Here is a 4,790-nt window from a genome sequence, read left to right as displayed (position 1 = left end):
TTTCTGATCGGTCCACGCTGGGGGCGGGCACTAGCGCTCCGCCATTTACGGCTGGAATAGTCCAGCCCGCCCTCAAAGAAGCGTCATCCACGGGCCGGACGCACTCGCGGTTGCGCAATTCAACTCTGACTCCGTTTACTCAGACAACCTACGCTCGGCGGACATCTTTACTTTGGGAAGAGAAGAATACTCCCCCCAACTGGGACCTGTAGGGAAAAGAAACCTTCTCGCCACAAATTGAATTCATGTATACGTCAGACAAGGGCGTCAGTTTAGGATTTCAATGGGCTCTCGACCTAGTTCGAGAGAGGAAGTGTGGCTTACTTCCGCCCGAGTCCTCGATGGCCGCAGCAGAGGCCGGAAGGTCTGCGTGCCTTCTGGGTAGTGTAGGCAGTAAGGGGAGTGGGCCGCACCAAATTCGTCAGGAGGGGGACACTATCAAACTGTAATTTAAAGTAATCACGTAAGGTGCTCTAGAGTGCATACGTTAGGAAGGGGTATCTGAGCGCTTACTCTCCGGGAATTTTGGACCCTCGCGCCTTTGCCTGGCTTGCTTTCGCAGCGGCCTGCGCTCGCGCTCCCCCCGGAAGTGCAGGACCGGACTTCCGGTGGGCTCGGGCGTCCGCGCGAGGCGGCGGCGGCGGCGGCTGCTGTGAGGAGGCGGTGGCGGCTCCCACCGTAACGTTCCCTGACGAAGCGCATCTGCGAGGCGGAGGCGTCCACCATGGTGAGCGGCCGGGCGGGCAGGGCGGGCAGGGCGGGCCGGGGCCGGGGTCGGGGCCGGGCGGACGGACGTGGCGGCCGCGGAGGTGCCGAGTCACCGGCCTGAGCCCGCCGCCGCTCGGGACTGAACGCAGTCTTGCTTGTGTAGACCCTAGATGGCTTCCCGCGAACAAGCCCCGGATCGGCTGGGGGGTTGTAGCGGGAAGGGGAGAGCTCATGGGCCAGTCCCGCGAGCTCGGTCCTGCCGGCCTGCGGCCCTGCACCGCCGCCCTGGGCACCGCGGCCCCGAAACCCCTCATCCTTTGGGCCCCGGCGGCGCCCCCGGAGGGAGGGAGGTGGCCGCCGCGTCGGCGCGAGAACCACGAGGTTTAGGGAGGCGCGTAGTGTAGGCCACAAACGCGGGCAGTGGGGACTTGAAGCCGGGTATGCCTGCAGAGCTGTGTCAGCACCGCGCCGGGCGCTGCCGGTGTCACGGGTTTATCGCATGCGAGGTTATCCTTAGTGTGTCGGTGTCGGGTCCCCTCTCTCTCCTCAGGGTTAGCTACCTAACAGCTGAACACCAGCCGTGTGCCGGGCAGTGTGCTGGCGCCGGGGCTGTAGAGGGAAGTGGGACCGGGGCGGGAGGTTAGGTCCGTGGGTGGATGCGGGGCAGGTTGGCACCCGGTGTTAAGTACTTTGTGTCCATTTCCCTCTTTCGTGTTGCAAAGAGAAGACAGGGCTTAGATGGGGGGGGGATGTAGTGAGGAGGCCCCCACTCCTCTCCCTTCTTTTCGTCCAGAACGATGCTTCTGGCCAAGATTTTGTCGAACAGAATTCTGGTTAAAAGGAGAGGCACGGGTGTGAAAACTACTTTGCTGGCGCTCCAGGGAGTGGAGAACCATTGGAGAGTTTAAGCAGGAGCTGCATCTGCATCTGTGGAAGACAGCTGGCTCAGCTTGCTGATTTTGGAATTGCTAGTAAACTGTCTCATCAGTACCTGATTTTTCCTCTACTTAGTGTACAGTTAGAATCAAGTCAGGAAATACTCGTCTGTTTAAAAGTTTTTTAGCTTGTAAAAAAAACATGTATCATAAATTTACCATTTATAAGTGTACAGTTTAGTGGTGTTAAGTATATTCACGTTGTTGTGTAATGGATGTCCAGAACTTTTTGGTCTTGAAAAACTGAAACTCTCTTCCCATTAAACAATTCCCCCTCCCCCTAGCCCCTGGCAACCACCATACTTTTTGTCTCTGAACTTGACTAGTTACTCTAAGTACCTCATATAAGTGGAATCCTACAGTGTTTGTTCTTCTGTGTCTGTCTTATTTCACTGAGCATTATGTCCTGAGTTATTATTCCACTGAGTTCATCACCGTTGTAGCATGTGTTGGAATTTCCTTCCTTTTTAGGGCTGAACAATATTTCATTGTATGGATGGACATTTTCTTTATTCACTCATTTGGTGATGGGCATTTGGGTAGTTTCCAACTCTTGACTATTGTGAAGAGCGCTGCTGTGAACCTGGGTGTACAAATATACCTTCAAGACCCTACTTCCAATTCTTTTGGGTATACTATTGTGCAATTTTATATCCTTTCTTTTTGACACATCACAGTAGTTGCAGTGCTTTGGGAAGACCCTAGATTGTTGGCAGCATGTGTTCTGAGCCTCATCATAACCTACAACGTAAGAGCTGGGATCTTACTTTTGTGATAGGACCATGTCTAGGCTTTACTTATGAAAGGCATGGAGGGAGTGCTGTGGTGTGGTGCCACGTGAGAGCACTTTGGAGGGGTGCTAGCCCTGGCCCTGGGCAGAGCAGGGAAGGTTCCCAGAGCAAGGAAAGGGTGGTCCTGGAAGCCAGGGGGAGGGGTGCAGACCTGTGCACCTGCTCTTATCACTGTTCCCTGTTTTCTGCCTGCTCCCTCTCCTGGCTTCAGGTCTCTGCAGAGAAGTGCTTCCTGACCACCCACTTAAAACAGCGTTCCCAAGAGCTCTCTTGTGCTCAGAATACTGACACACAGATGGTTTTCTGTTCTTGTTTCCCTTGTCTTGAATGTCAGCTCTGCCGGGGGGCAGAGGTTGTAGCTCTTTTGTTGGTGATGTTTACTTGGTGCTTGGAGACCAGAACCTGGCAGATAGTGGCACTCCTAAACGGAGTGAGGAGAGGAAAAGTGGTCCAGGCCAAGGGAGCAGCCCGGCAGGGTCGTGGCCATCATAGGAGACCTGGGGGACGGGAGACCTGGGGGATGGGGGGCGGGGGGTGAAAGAGGTGAAGGACAGGCTTGCTGGGGGCAGTTTTATACTTTAGTAAGATGCACTGTCTGAATATGGTGGGGAAGAGGTTGCCGGGACAGACTGGACGCGCCAGCTGGCAGAAGCCGCTGTGAGGTGCGTCCTGCTCCCAGGAGGTGCTCACTGGGCGCAGGTTTGTCTTGCTCTTGAGCGTTGACACCCTGACCCACTCTAGCTGTTGACAGAAGAAACGTGCCTTCGTTCTGTGTTAACTGCAGCATCTCTTCCCTCCTTTCAGTTCTCCTTCAACATGTTTGACCACCCGATTCCCCGGGTCTTCCAGAACCGCTTCTCCACGCAGTACCGCTGCTTCTCCGTGTCCATGCTCGCGGGGCCTAATGACAGGTCAGATGTGGAGAAAGGAGGGAAGAGTATGTGCTGTTTTTATTTTGAATCGTAACCTTTCCTGCCCTAGGCCTGCAGTGCTCATAGTCCTTGGCAGCTCTCATTTTGCATGTGTGACGGAGGCTAGTTACCGTCAAGATGTCGTCAAGGTGTCCTGGCTAAGGGGTGCGGGGAGGGGTCCTAATTATGATTAGATTTATGGCTGATAGCCATTTGGTTTCACCAAATAAATTATAGCTAGTAAAACTTGTTGTGAACAATCATGAAATTCCGGCTGCCTCACAGGTATTGTTTAATACTTTCATTAAGCTATAACAGGAAGTGCACTTTGACTTTTGTTCTATTGTTTTAATTTTTCATTTCTTAATATCTCCTAAATGTTCTTTCCACAGTAATTATGCCACCCTCAGCCCTCGACCAACTCAGTAAGTACTTTCTACCTGACTTGAGAACAGAGGTGATGTGAACGTGGGCGCTGGGACCAGGCACAGACCCCTCGCCGCCCAGGCAGAGGCATCTTTCGGCGAGGCTGGTTGGGAATTGTCCCTGGAGGGTGCTAGCTGGGCTGGGAGGCCGGGGCCAGTGGGCGCTCGGCTCTGGGTCCACTCCTCTGGCACCCAAACCCCACCCCGGGTCCTATTAGGACTAAAGGAAGGTGTGAGCACTGGTGCTCTTCACGCTGATGGGGCAGCCGATGTCCTTGGCTGCACGCACTAAATTTTCCCCTAAAGGATGGTGGCGGCCCCCAAGAGGACGCCGCGTGCAGGTCTTTCATCTCCCCAAGCCTCTTGCCTCAGCTACAGCCGCAGTTCTAACCCCTCTTCCCCAGGAGCTGCTCCCCTTGCCCCGTCCTGCCTCTTACCAGGAGCAAGAAAGGCCCAGGGTTGGGAGATTGGCCATGTTTTTCCCCCTTTCCCCAACTCCCCACTCCCATGGGAGCAGCTCGGAGACCTCACACCCCTGGCCCCACTCCACCCGGACTAGGATGCCCCAACCATGGGCACAGTCATTGCCTTTTGAGACTTGGGGGTCTTTTTGGTGTGGGTTCTGAGGCAGGAGATGTGGTGGCTTCTGGGCCGGGAGGGTCCACGCTCTGTGTTGGGTGCACATTGGGCAGCTCGGTAAGGGCCAGGTGCCAGCTCTGGTGTGGCTCCAGCTTGGGCTCTGCACCTTGCCCAGCCTGACTCCAGGCTAGTGACTGGGCCTTTCTGGACCTTGGTGTCCTCACCTTTAAATGGGGGCATGACGCCATCTGTGGGGACTGCTCTGCGGCAGGAGTGCCTCCTGGATGGTACCTGTGGTGTGTGTGTAAACAACCAGGGCCCTGTGGCACCAGGCAGGGGCAGGAGGTGGCCCTTAGCCAGCAGGGCCTAACTGACGGCAGCAGTGGTTGCACCCGCAGAGGGAGGCCTTTAGCTCTGCCAGAGGGTGGGTAGAGCGGGGGG

At 55.5% G+C, this 4,790-nt stretch overlaps 1 long non-coding RNA gene across 1 annotated transcript; it reads left to right on the top strand.

The window, feature by feature from the left end:
- Positions 1–345: 345 nt before the first annotated feature.
- On the top strand, positions 346–4,784 carry LOC113610508 (uncharacterized). Its single transcript, XR_003429111.1, has 3 exons — positions 346–727; positions 3,239–3,371; positions 3,738–4,784. It is a non-coding gene; the product is annotated as an uncharacterized LOC113610508 (long non-coding RNA).
- The last annotated feature ends 6 nt before the right edge of the window (positions 4,785–4,790 follow it).

Source organism: Aethalodelphis obliquidens, unplaced genomic scaffold (assembly GCF_003676395.1).
Source record: "Aethalodelphis obliquidens isolate GAN/ISIS:26980383/991018 unplaced genomic scaffold, ASM367639v1 scaffold63, whole genome shotgun sequence".
NCBI classification, from domain to species: domain Eukaryota; kingdom Metazoa; phylum Chordata; class Mammalia; order Artiodactyla; family Delphinidae; genus Aethalodelphis; species Aethalodelphis obliquidens.
Note: the sequence above shows the minus strand (reverse complement) of the source record. Positions and strands in the feature narration are given on the sequence as shown.